We start from the raw sequence: 14,632 nt of genomic DNA, 5'->3' as shown, positions 1-14,632 counted from the left end.
CTCCATCCTCATTATGGGCTGCCGTTGCGGGAGTCTGCCCCGCGCTACAACCGGTAGCGGAGGCTTCCATCTCGGCCGACTCTCCAGCTGCTGCGGGAAGCGCGGCTGCTGCAGCCGTGGATGACTCCAACCACACAAACACGCGTGCTTAACCTTAAGAGACAAGGCTCGCACATAGTTGCACATAACCGAGCTGTAAGCTTCTGTAAGCACACACACACATCCACACACACACACCCTGAGACACGTTTAGGGAAACAGAACTCAGAGCCAAATCATTTGAGACGTTTCGTGGGGAACTTTTTTCAAGAATGCACTGAAAACATTCCTGAAAACTCCTGGGAAAGGTGAGCTGGAACAGCCACGTAACCCAACACCGACCCAACCAGCAGAGAACGTTTCAAAGCAACTATCCCAAGTCCTTTAGTGTAATTTCTGACCTTCTGAGGCCGAGACCATTGAACATCTTTTTTTCAATTGCTCTTTTACAAAGTCCTTTTGGTCTGACATTCATAATTGGTTATCTTTAAAAGATGATGAAATTCCTGTTTTTACTTATAATAATGTTATTTATTATATGGATAACTTGGATCCTAAACATTCAAACATTATCAACCAGGGGCCTCATTTATAAAGCTTCTTCGCGTCTTGCGTCTTCGCACAGGGTGTCTTGATGATTTGCAATTACAGGATGAGCCTACCGTTAGTTTTTAAACTGTAAAAAGTGGGGGGGACAAATACATGATTTTGAAAAGTGGGGGGGACATGCCCCCCCCTGTCCCCAGTGGAAATTGCGCCGTGGCACTCACAGCGTTTAGCGCAGCAAAGGCGTGCTGCCACTTACTCACTTTATTTTATACTATTTATATACTTTTTCTACTTTTACTGTGACTTGTTTTCCTGCCTCCACCTCATCCACAACATCTCGATCTCAGTCTCCGTGAAATTTAGAGGCATGGTGGCTCGACACATCTCATTCATTCTGACACCCAAACAGGCTGCAGGAAGCCGCTGCGAATGCTCAGCAGGCTCATTCATATGCAAATACTACTTTGCATTGCCCATTTATGGCATGAAGTGGGCGTGTAGAGGGCGGGATATGAGGCTCATACTCTTTTATAAATGAGGCCCCCTGGTGATTATTTTGGGTAAATATCATATTCACACTTGTAAGTGGAGTGGAAATACTCCCTCCTTTACTATATTCTTACATTTTTTTACCAACTACTTTAAATCTATGAAAAAGATTGATAATATGAATAGGGTTGCCATGAAACTGTACTCATCCATAACTCAGTCCTTGCTCTTCATTTCATTGTATCTTTCTGTCCTTTTGCTTTTTGTTTGTTTTGTTTGTTTTGTTTCTTGTGTGAATCTGTTATCTTCACCATTGTTGCTGTAATTATTTCCTAATTTTATACCCTTTTCACCCTGCCTTGATCCGTACATTCTTTGTGTTAGATAAAGTTTAAAAAAAAAGTGTAATTTCTGACTCCACATCATTGGCTATGCTATACAGAAAACATTTCCACAAGTTTGCAAGGAGCTATGAAATACTGAAAGGCAAAAAACCTATCCAGTGACAGTATAATCTAGTAAAGTTATGTGCAGAGAAACAAAATAAGGAAATACCGTATATAGTGCTACTGTAAAAGAAACTTTGAAATCCTGATGTCACAGCTCTTATCTTTGGCAACTTGCCCTCATGATATCTCATAACGGGTATGTTTTTCTCTTAGTTTAATCATTTATTAAACCCAGGCATTTCGTGCGTCTCTGTCAAAACACCCCACATGCTGGCTCGTGACTTTTAAGACCTACAGTGCTTGAATTATAAATGATATGTTGCTCATTTTGTTTCAGGCGTCAGTGTAACAGCTGGAAATTTAAGTTAAAGTGAAATAAGCTCAACGTTGTTGGCACTCATTTGGAAAATGTATGTCTATGATTTTTGTTCACCCCCGTTGGCAGGACTTTGACAGCTGAAACTGCACCGTGATATCAAAGCAAAGTCAAATCCTGGCACCAGGACACGAGCGCTTCAGAAAGCTACACGCTCGCCCATCTAATCACACTTTTCGCCCTTCCATCATCTCTCTGGCTGTCCTGCCAGAGGGGGGAAAAAGTCTGTTTCTGAGACGAGACGTTCAACCAACGCTGGGAGTCACAGGAAAACACGTCAGAAAAGGTGCCAGCGGCATTTCTCGGAAATTGCTTACTTGAACAGGACGAGTAACTATCTGAACCCTCCAGTCTGGTGGTACTTTGTGGGGAACTCTGAAACACAAATATACTATGCAAAAATACACCCTAGGATGCATGCGCTCGTTCTGCAGATCTAGTCCCGAAACTTTCTGACATTAAAATAGATGTGCACTTACTTCTAAATATGAAACGCAGACTCTTCAGCTCCGTCATATGATTTTAAATTTAACTACAAACAAACACAGGGATTGTAAACACACACTACCTGGCAACAAAAGGAAGAAAAACCACAGGCAACAGCACATTATAGTGGCTTGCTTTGCTTTGCATTCTGGCTCCTGAGTCGGCCCGGGTGTTCTGCCAGCGCATTTGTTGGTTGCTAAACATGATTGATTGGAGGATTTGTGTCTGCTGCATTAGTCTTTTACACCAGCGGTCTCCTGTAGCCTGCCAAAGGCTGTATTTGTCTGCCGCCCATCAAAAGGCCTCCCTCAGCAAGAATCCAGAAAGCTGCACAGTGTCACCGTCGAAACACTCCTCCCGCCATTCTTCACATGCTCTCTCCATCTGCTTCATCCTTACCTCTTTGCCATCATACTCTGGTGTCTGCGGGGTCGGGCTAAAGAAATAGAAAGGAAAATAAAATTGGCTAAATCCCTATTAAATGAAGTGGAGTCAAATGAGTGAGTCAGAATGAGAATTGAGCACCACAAACTGCTTTCTCCAAACAAACGACTTGTGGGATGAAGAATCAGAAATCCAATTGAGGGTGAGGCTCCCACTGGCTACAGGAGGGGGGATTTCAAAAGTGAATGTAGTGAAAGTAAAAGGCTTGCCTCGAGTGCCGGAAAATTCTTTTTCATTTAGAGTAATGGCTGAGGACTAAAGGAGAGAGCGCGCCGTGAGCGCTGTGGAATTGAGTTGTTGAATTGTTGACCTAAAGGGGATTTTTTTTTTTCTTTTTAACAATTGCTTTAGTTACATCTGGAGATCAGGCCTCTAGTCCTGCTTTCTGGATCTCCGAAGAAAGACGGGCAGACTGAGATGTTCTCTCCAAGGTCAGAAGTTCAAGAAATACTAGGCAAAATGAATTATGTCCACCGGCTCTAGGGAAAGTGTCAAAGATGAGTTCATGCCAGTCCAGCTTTCAGCAAGCACGTTTTTGGCATCAAAATTAGAGTCCTAAAACATCTAGGTAAAACCTACAACTGCGTTAAATTGAAGAAAAGAGCCCGCACCAAAAAATAAATTGAATTTTTGTGGAAATCGACAGGGAATTTGTCACTTCACTGAACTCAATCGGGTTCTCAAAGGCTTTTATTTCTGTGATGGGCTCCGTTGAAAAAGAGAACATTTTATTCCAGCTCATCGGGTGGGTTTGTTGATAGCTGGCCAGCTTAATCGAACACTGACACGAATAGTGACGTGGACGTGAGATGGCTCTTAAAAAAAACAAAAAAACTCTGCATTCCCATGAAATTTGCAAAAGAGCAGCCTGTAAACACTATTCTTACTGTATCCTCAATATGATGGCAGCACCCATCCAAAGGGACATGGTGACAGGAGCTCATGTTTCATATCTGTCTTCAAGGCGTTATGGTTTTCACACTAAATGACTTATTAATAACATGTATGTGCAACATTGTCGCCCAGTGATTCCGTCCAGTCTCCAAACCACGTTTTGTAAAATACACACAATAAGTAGCAAGGAAAATGATGCAAAACCCTGTTAGATACCAGAATTGTTAGTTTGAAGTTGGATCCAGGTAGCTTTTTGTGCAATGATTCAATGCCATGCTGCTGCTTTGGCTTCTTAATTGTCTCTTCACACAGACTTCACCCCTCTGGAGCTGTAAACCATTAGTGTCATAATATCTCAAATTGGGCAACACATCCATAGAATCACAAGAGACAAAACATGCGGAAAAAGATTCCCCTCACAAGCTCACAGAGTCATGCAGAGCAACTGTTTCGCGTGTCCTTGTGGTCCATCAGTTTGCAGGAGGGGGGTAACAGCTCATCGCTCAGTGTGTCCTTAAACTGCCTGAGACGCACACGAGGCGCACACACAGCCATCCCTCACCAGGAGGATCAGTCACCTCACTTTTCAGACCCTTTATGTGCGAATATTAGGGTGCTTTCAGACCTGTCCCGTTTGGAGCAGTTGTTCTGAAACGTTTCCCCCTAAAGATTGATTCGTTTGGTATATCTGAACACAACAATTGCGTTCTGATGCGGGACAAAACAAGTGAGCTGAGATCTCCTAGGAGAGGTGGTCTCAGCTCGCTTCCATTCCAGACCTGGAGCGGTTCGTTTGCACTGAGAACATAATCCACACAGCAACCCACACAACTCACTCATAAGCTGCTTTCACATAGAGCGCAGTTTGTGCCGCGCCCACCGCCGGGTAGAGTGCAGAGTCGGCGCAGAGTCAGCACCGGGCCTCCACCACCTTCTCTCCTATTGGACACAACTTTCTCTCTTCTCCCTTCTCTCCTATTGGACGTGCCGAGATCTGATTACACATGATAAATTCCTATTCAGTGGACGGATAGCATTTGAAACGGGTGTCATCACAGCGCGGCACGGTGAAATTAAAAAATGTTCAATTCGGGCAGGCAGGCGCAGCGCAAACGCCGCGGCAGGCGCCCTCTTGCGCGCCGCCGAGCTCGGTGGCAGAGCGGTCCGCTCTTGCGCCGCGTTAGCACATACACAATGAATGGGAAAGCCGGCGGCGGTCTGCGTTTTGCGCCCTCTCTGTGAAAGGAGCTTTATCCATAGTAGTATTTAGTAGATCCATAGTAGTGGTGCCATAGTAGTGGTACTATGGCACCACTACTATGGAACCAACTTCCAATCTGGGTTAAGGGGGCTGACACCACCTCCACCTTTAAAACTAAACTTAAAACATTTCTGTTTAGTAAAGCCTATAGTTAGTGTTTAGTAAACCTCTAGCTGGTGTTGGTAAATCTCTAGGTAGTGTAAACTTTAGTGTGTCAGAGTCGCTCCTGTGGTTTCTTGTGCTGGCCCCCCCCTTCTCCTCCCTTTTCTCTCTTTTGTCCATGTTGCAGCATCCTTTGCCGGACACCGGAACCTGCAGGTGGTCGTGGGTGGCTTGTAGCTTGCATTACGGAGCACAAGTCTTTCCCCGACCCTGCACCCCAACCTGGGACTTGCTGATTGGGCCGGAGCTTCGGGAGCTGCGTGCTGGCCTGCGGTCCCCACCCCTGGTCATCCCGTTGCTGGCTCCCCCTTCTCCTCCCTTTTCTCTCTTTTGTCCTGCAGGTGGTCGTGGGTGGCTTGTAGCTTGCATTACGGACCACAAGTCTTTTCCCGACCCTGCACCCCAACCTGGGACTTGCTGATTGGGCCGGAGCTTCGGGAGCTGCGTGCTGGCCTGCGGTCCCCACCCCCGGTCATCCCGTTGCTGCTTCCACCTGCCTGCTGTGCTGTTGCCGTCCCTGACCCACCAGTCTGGCCCTCGGCAGGAGGGTCCCCCCTGATGAGCCTGGTCCTGCTCAAGGTTTCTTCCCTCCTAAAGGGGAGTTTTTCCTTGCCACTGTTTGGCTTAAGGTTTTTCTCCCACTAGGGGAGTTTTTACCTGCCATTGTTTATGTAATAACTGCTCGGGGGTTTATGTTCTGGGTATGGGTCTCTGTAAAGCGTCTAGAGACAACTCTGTTGTATTAGACGCTATATAAATAAAATTGAATTGAATTGAATTGAATTTATAACCATTGTTTTTTTTCCCGGGGTACGGAAGAGGAAACTCCTTCCGCGTTCATTTCTGACCAATGAGAGAACAGTTGGTTCTCATGGCATTTGTTAACAGCTCTGAACCGCTACAGACGGTTGCCTTGTGAACACAAACGAAAAACGAAACAACTGTACCCCTGAATCGTAACAAAACAAATGGGCCACAGGTCTGAAAGCTCCCTTAGTGACTCCCATTAAGACTCAGCAAATGATTCTTCTACAGCCAGGTTTACTTGCACAACAGCAGAAAAGGTTATCAGCTAAAGCTCAGTGTTCTGGATGTAACTTAAAGATTTGAATCCCATCCAAAGTCAATGCTGCAAAAAAAAAAAATTCTGTGTTTTCCTCTTTTTATTGGAAGCGTTGGCCTTTTCCTTTCCTTTAATTACACAAATTCCTTATTTCTATATGAATAATTATACAGTTGAAAGACTCTTAAGCTCAGTCACTTACAGGCATTACTTTACATGGAGCACATGAACACTCACAAACGCTCTTATCTCAGGGTTCTGATCATAAACTTTTACTGGTTGAGCCTGTGTGAACACTGAAGAGGACGGAGAGCAAGGTACTTACAAATAAATTGATCAACACCGATAACTGCAGTGGTGGCTTCAGGAAACCTGCAGACAATATAAAGCAGGCAGGTGTTTTTGACCGTGGAGAGCTCTTAAAGTTAACCCAAGAAATACAATTTAATGCACAGCCACCGACATGCTGCTTCTTTGAACAGAGTCTGTCTGCTAATCCCTGAAAGATTCTCTCCAAACTTTATCTCCAGCTCTCTGTAATGCACTGAATGGCTCCGAGTGCCATGTAAACTAAATGATTGTGTTCCAGTTTTCTGAGCAAAACACAGTAAAGTTTGATCTAATAAACGAAAGCAGATTACAGAGTTTAAGCTGGAGGCTTATCAAAATGAAAAAAAAAAAAGATTAATTGGGAAAAGCAATTGACAGCAAAAGTCAACATTACCACAAGCAGAATTCAAAAAAGGAAGGCCAGGAACCATGAACAAATGAAAATACAAAACCAATCAAAGGGATGATACACACTGTATGTATGTGCAGTGCAGAGACTTACGAAAGGCAGAAGGGGAGCAGATGGAGAAGCACACTCTGTCACAGTGGCGGGCAGCCGTTCTCATGTGGCCTCTGAAATATGGACAAGACTGACTGCCATAATTCCAAGGAACATACCACTCGTCAATCTGGTTTGCTGAATGAATGGGTGGAGATGTATGTGTCTCAACCAACACACAAACGACGCTAACTCATACTGACAGATGGCTGCAAAGGTCAGCTGTTCCAGACGAGAGCCGGCCTCCCATTGAAGTATTCAATTAGGCCTTGGCTTCCTGGGTCATAGCAGGCCAGGGATGTGAGTAGAGAGTGACGCCATAAAGACACACCACTCCAGACACAAACAAAGACAACTGGACACCCAGGTTTCTCATTTTTTAGCTGGGCAAGAACATTGTCAGATAACAGCTGAGAGATTTTCTCATCTAAACTGAATTAATTAATTTGGATTGATTAGTTATTTGCATGCGTGTTTGTGTGTGTATTTATCTCCATCTTAATTATACACAAAATATCATGAACAAAAACTATCAATGGAGTGTGGTACTCTGAACTGAGGAACTTCAGAAGATAATAGCATATAAGTTTGGATTTAATTAGCCTGAATCCCATCATTTTCTGGTAATACTGCCAACAACAAACTTAAACAAACTTCAAAAGTTTCCAGTGAGCACTGCAGAACGCTCCAGTGACATAAATATTGGAAATTGTGGTTGGTGCTGTACTGTAGGGCTCCCAAACAATACACACCTAAACCAGAGTTGGGATGATGTGAAAAAAGGTTCATGAGCTACATATTAGCTCAAGATTGCTATGGATTTCTAACAGAGCATCCATCCATCCATCCATCCATCCATCCATCCATCCATCCATCCATCCATCCATCCATCCATCCATCCATCATCTATAGAGGGAATGTGCATGATGTCACAGACATCACAGATGAGTGGCAGCGTAAACTTTCAGTTTGAGCAACTGGAAAACATCTAAAATGGGAAAGAGCTGTTGTGGGATCGACTGTACTCATAGATTTAGCAAGAAATCGGAGTTATCGTTTTACAGACCGAAAAATAAGCTTAAGAGAGACAAATGGATCACTGCTATTTGCAGGAACAACTGGATTCCAGACACCGAAACGTTAAACATCAAATCATAAAGTTCGGTGTCTTCATCACTTTAATTTCTACAACAAATCCTGCCTTGAAGTCGGACCAAGCATCAAGACTTTTGTAAGCCTTCAAGCTTTGCTTCGTGTATTTCCCCGGCGTAGAAATTAAGTACATATAAATATCAGGAAACTGGATTTGTGGCCAAATATTAATGTCCATGGACCACTGGTTCTTGGTAACTGTACCAAATATTAATGTCCATGGACCACTGGTTCTTGGTAACTGTACCAAATATTAATGTCCATGGACCACTGGTTCTTGGTAACTGTACCAAATATTAATGTCCATGGACCACTGGTTCTTGGGGTAACTGTACCAAATATTAATGTCCATGGACCACTGGTTCTTGGGGTAACTGTACCAAATATTAATGTCCATGGACCACTGGTTCTTGGGGTAACTGTACGGGTCACTGTCAAGTCCAACTGCCTTTAATTTAAGCCGATAATCGGCTGTTATCCCGTCTTCTTCACTAGTTGCAGCCATTTTATACCACTCAGTGCGAGTAAGGGGGCTGGTCCAGTGGGGAAGTGACGTCAATGCAAACCCTCTATACCCATGTATACCCAGCTGTGGTTATGGGGGTTTGCTGCAGCCTATCTTAGCTCTTTTTGGAAGAAACACAGGACTAAACCCTGGACAGGTTGGCATCATTCACATGGCCACATATAGATGAACAACCACACACACTCACACTCACTGCTAGGTACAACTTGGAATCACTACTTAACCTACATGGTTTTGGACTTTCACAGGAAGCGGGAGTAACTGGAGAAAACATGGGGAGATCACGCTAACTCCACACGGAAACATACCTGCAGGGAACCTTCTCACTGTGGCAGTTTACTCCTGGAGTTTTGAAACAATACAGAATGGCTGTAGGCTATTAGTCAAACATAAAGTAAAAAATGTGTTTTTGGTGTAAAAAAAAAAATCCAATCAAAAGAAGTATTGAGATAAAAATAAAATACAAACAATGATGAGCAAATGGTGAAAATAGACATGGGCATGATACGGTTCCCGGTTCTGTCGGGCTTGATCTCCTACCACAGTCCCATATTGGAGTATGATGGTGTCTAAGAACAACACTGGGGAAAAAGTCTGCACTTTATGTGACAAAGTCCAAGATATTTTCTGACTTTTTGGGAAAGAGTATAAATATCTGGTGTCACGGCTATTTCCTGTTTGCTTGCACACAAGCGTCTGCTGCAGGTACGACAACCCAAATCCAAAAAACAGCAACAATATGGAAAATGGAAATAATGAAAACATGAATGCACTGATTCCTAGAATTGCTTTGACTTTCAGTTTCATTTGTTAATACACATCTTTTTTTCACTTGAGGCCTACAAAACAGTCCACCAACAGCAGGGAGAGTAAAGCTTTTACCACTTTGCAGTGTTACCATTTCTTCTCAATATTTAATTGACATTCTAGCATAAAAGTAAGCAATAGAGTTGTTGTTTTGTCTGATTCTTGCTGCAAACATTTACAAAATAATATGGTAATTATTGTCCCATTTTTGGTTTTAAATTCGTCCACACATTTCTATTTGAGTCCAGGTCAATCCATCACCTGTACTCTCTGCTTCCTCATGCAGAAATGTATAAATCACTGAGCCTGGCTTGTGGACTAGATGCTGATAACAGTCTGAATGGTCCTTTTGTGTTTTTGGTGCACACAAAAGCCATTACTTCCAAAAAGGATCTGGAACACCGACAATAGGAGTTTTTAATACAAGATGGTTCATCGCAGATATCTCCGACTCCAGAGACATCAACACTGCTTCTGTTTGTTTTAGGGGCTTTTGTGAATGTATTGTAGTGCTTGATAAAGGTTTCCCCACAGTTTTCTTTGCCCATGTGGTTATTTCAGTGAGTAGTGATTGTCAGTTCTTGCTGCAGCCCCATCGGAGCAACTGTAGACCCTGGGTACCCTGGGTACCAAATCACCTGCTGGATGCACCAGTTTGAAACAATGAAACACAATATTTCTCTAGAGACCCCAAATCCTGGAGAGGGACCCAAAATGCAGGAGATCAAGGGTTTATTTTAGAAAGAAGTTTCAGAAACTCTCATGATCTTGGGCTTTTGTTATCCAAGTCAACCTTGAACGCATCACTGAAGCTCCACTCTAATTACTGATCCCTTTCACCTGTGCTGTTCCCCATAGACATATAACAGTAGACGCCCCATCGAGTGGTTTTGCCCGCTGCTGCGATACGTCAACGTCGCCGCCATATTGGATGTGGCAAGACTGCGCTGTAAACTAATACAAGTAATAAATAAGAACTTTATTGATCCCACATAGGAGTAATTCATGTTATATCAGCTATAGAGAACAAGGTAGTGCAGAAAAACAATATATATCCCCTCTCACAAAAATAAGAAAAGTACAGAAACATATTTTCTCATCAACAAAACATGTTATTTTATTGTCTGAAAAATGGTTTCAATGTTATTTTATTGTCTGAAAAATGGTTCAAATGTTATTTTATTGTCTGAAAAATGGTTCAAATGATATTTTATTGTCTGAAAAATGGTTCAAATATGTTATTTTCTTACTTGATAAATTTTAAATATGTTTTGTTGATGAGAAAATACGTTTCTCTATTATTGTTATTTTTGTGAGGGGGGATATATATTGTTTTTCGGCACTACCTTGTTCTCTATAGCTGATATAACATTAATTACTCCTATGTGGGATCAATAAAGTTCTTATTTTTGCCATCTGAGAAAATTAAATATATTATATTTGGTGCCTAACTGTTTCCCAAGTATATTAGTGCGTGTGTGAATGAATAAATGAGACGTAAAAGGTAAATTTCTTTGTAGAAAGACGCTTTATGAAAATAAGTCAATTTACTTGTATTAGTTTACAGCGCAGTCTTGAACATCCAATATGGCGGCGTCGTTGACGTATCGCAGCAGCTCGACGGGGCGTCTACGTATATATGTCTATGCTGTTCCCTACTCAAGCAGCAGTCTCGCCTCCTCCCAGTGCCAGATTGTCAGTCTTCTTGGCCTGTGTGTATCCAGCCTGGTGATTTCTTTATGCCCAACTTCTTTGTGAATGACCTGATTCTGTCCCTGGTTTTTCCTGCCTGCACTTCCTTGTTAATTAGTGTTCACTGTTCCTGTGCTTTTCTGTTTCTTGGATTGAGTTTGGATCTTGGATGAAACTAATTTTGGAATGAGCTTCCACCCCTGCAGTGCACAGTTTTTTTTTTCAGAGACTAAGGCCCCGTTTACACAGCAAAAACATGTGTGCTGTTTTCATGCGTTTTGGCTGTTTGTTTGCATGAAAACGAAGCTCAAAGTCACCAAAAAATGATCATTTCTGAAAACTCAGTCTTCACGTTTGCTTGTAAACGGAGGGAAACGGACATTTAGGCTTCAGAACGTCACATTATGCGACAGAAACGTCACCAGCGTCATGTGTGCGACCTGTGTTTACAATTTGTCAATATTTTCTTGTATTTTACTTGTTTTATATTCTAACGTCACACTTAAAAGTAACTCCACTTCTCTTTCACTCCAAATGAAAGACTCGTTCATCTTGGAAGTAACTGGAAGTTACTCGTGTCATTTGTTGATGTTTTTTCCAGGATTCTGATTGGCTAGCATGACTTTATCTTCTCGTTACACTGCCCCCTGTAGGTTTGGCTGCTCATAGCAGCTTAACAGCTATTTATGTGGGTTCGTGTAAATGATGGTATTTTTCAAAACGTAGAGGGGGAAATATCAGTTTTTGTAATACCCAGCTATGTGTAAAGGTGGCCTAAGTCAGCTGAACCCGTTTTGGCTGCTCTCAACATCTGTTTTGACCAACCTGAATACATTTCATTCATCCCATATTCTGTCTTTCCGTGGGTCCAGTTTACATTACAGAAACCGCAACCTAATGGTTTCAAGTCAGGCATTTGGAGTTAGTTTTGAAGAAACAACACATTGACAATTAATCCATTTAACAAGCAGGAGTCTCAGTAGCGTGTGGAAGAACCATACACACAAGAATCTCCATCAACCTTTACAACACAGATGAACATGGTGAGATCCAAAGAGTTTAATCTATTTCTGTTGAACTCTCATATGTCATTTTTATTCATTTTCAGTTACCAGTTAAGTAGTTGTATAGACAGCCTCTAATTCAAAAGATGTCTGAAACAGACAAAGAAATGTTCTTTTTGGACCACCAAATCCAACCAATGGATTTGAAGATTGAACTATATTAAGACCTAAGCTACAGGTGAGTATAGACCTGGGCGATAAACCAAAAATTTACCGATATTCACTGTGATGAGGACCATTGATTTTCCCATGTCGGAAGATTTTTTGTATACGATAAAAGAGAAGAAATGTCTTTTTGTCCGTTTTGACTGGGTGCTATAGGCTATTTTCATTCTCCTTTAAGATGGTGTACAGCGTGTGTGTGTGTGTGTGTGTGTGTGTGTGTGTGTGTGTGTGTGTGTGTGTGTGTGTGTGTGTGTTTGTGTGTGTGTGATCACGTGACTCCACCCGTCCAGTCCCGAGAAGGGAAACTCAATAAAATGGCTGATGGTTCAACCGAAGCAGCGGCTGACATAGCATGGCTGTGACTGCACTCATTGATTTAGCAAGTAATCAGAGTTATCGTTTTACAGACTGCTGAAAAATAAGCTTAAGAGAGACAAATGGATCGCTGCAATTCACAGAAACAACTGGATTCCAGGCACCGAAAAGTGGATTTGCGGTTCCCATTTTGTATCAGGTAATGTTGGATTTTTGGGTAGCTAACGTTAAACGGTCAAATCATAAAGTTCGGTGTCCTCATCACTTCAATTTCACCAACAAATCCTGCCTTGAAGTTGGACCAAGCGTCAACACTTTTGTAAGCCTTCAAGCTTTGCTTTGTGTATTTCCCCGGTGAAGAAATTAATTACATATAAATATCAGGAAACTGTATTTGTGACCAAATATTAATGTCCATGGACCACTGGTTCTTGGTAACTGTACCAAATATTAATGTCCATGGACCACTGGTTCTTGGTAACTGTACCAAACATTAATGTCCATGGACCACTGGTTCTTGGTAACTGTACCAAATATTAATGTCCATGGACCACTGGTTCTTGGTAACTGTACCAAATATTAATGTCCATGGACCACTGGTTCTTGGGGTAACTGTACCAAATATGAATGTCCATGGACCACTGGTTCTTGGTAACTGTACCAAATATGAATGTCCATGGACCACTGGTTCTTGGTAACTGTACCAGATATTAATGTCCATGGACCACTGGTTCTTGGTAACTGTACCAGATATTAATGTCCATGGACCACTGGTTCTTGGTAACTGTACCAAATATTAATGTCCATGGACCACTGGTTCTTGGGGTAACTGTACCAAATATTAATGTCCATGGACCACTGGTTCTTGGTAACTGTACCAGATATTAATGTCCATGGACCACTGGTTCTTGGTAACTGTACCAAATATTAATGTCCATGGACCACTGGTTCTTGGGGTAACTGTACCAAATATTAATGTCCATGGACCACTGGTTCTTGGGGTAACTGTACGGGTCACTGTCAAGTCCAACTGACTTTAATTTAATCAGAAAATCAGCTGTTATCCCGTCTTCTTCACTAGTTGCAGCCATTTTATACCACTCAGTGTGAGTAAGGGGGCTGGTCCAGTGGGGAAGTGACGTCAATGCAGACCCTCTATACTCACGTATACCCAGCTGTGGTTATGGGGGTTTTGCTGCAGCCTATCCTAGCTCTTTTTGGAAGAAACCCAGGCTGTCTAGTGTGTGACACGCATTTCAACAAGTTCACACGCTCTCACTCCACACATGGCATGTCTCACCTTGAGGATTTCACTTCACCGCACAGTAACCAACAGCCCATCTTACAAACAAGTCATGACACGCCACGGTTGACATGTGTTTTCAACAGGTCTACTGTCATCCCTACTCTTATCCGGCGTCAGTGACACTGAATTGTTGTGTCTTTGTTCGTGGTCGTTGTTAAGTATGATCAGACTAGGTAAAGATGGTAAACACCTCTTCTACCCAGTAGGACCAATGTCTCCTGGAAGTAAATACACATTAGTTAGTGCTGCATGACATCTGCATCACATTTAAAAAGAAGTGTATACATACAAGAGTGTTTAAGAGACTGTGAGGTGAGAGTGGACATGAGATCATGGTGTGCATGAGCATCACCCTCTCATGTGCTGGTTGAGCGGCAGCAGCCAATCAGAGCTGACTGACCATGCAGTGAACCTGGTGTGTTGGAAAAGCCCTGGGAGGAGAAGAGAAGGAGACCGGAGCAGAAAATAGTATTTTTAAGTTAATTTTACTAGTTTAATTATTAGTTGGTAGTAGTATTAGTTCTAGTTCACCTGTGTGTGTGCATTTCTAAAAGTAAGTACATG

The 14,632-nt window shown here is 42.5% G+C and overlaps 1 protein-coding gene across 1 annotated transcript in view; it reads right to left on the bottom strand.

Annotated features, from left to right (window-relative positions):
- Positions 1 to 14,632, bottom strand: part of LOC133453109 (vertebrate ancient opsin-like) — a 133,660-nt gene that overhangs the window by 67,610 nt on the left and 51,418 nt on the right. The window lies entirely within an intron of this gene.

The sequence above is a fragment of the Cololabis saira genome, chromosome 10 (genome assembly GCF_033807715.1).
Source record: "Cololabis saira isolate AMF1-May2022 chromosome 10, fColSai1.1, whole genome shotgun sequence".
Taxonomy (NCBI): Eukaryota; Metazoa; Chordata; class Actinopteri; order Beloniformes; family Belonidae; genus Cololabis; species Cololabis saira.
Note: the sequence above shows the minus strand (reverse complement) of the source record. Positions and strands in the feature narration are given on the sequence as shown.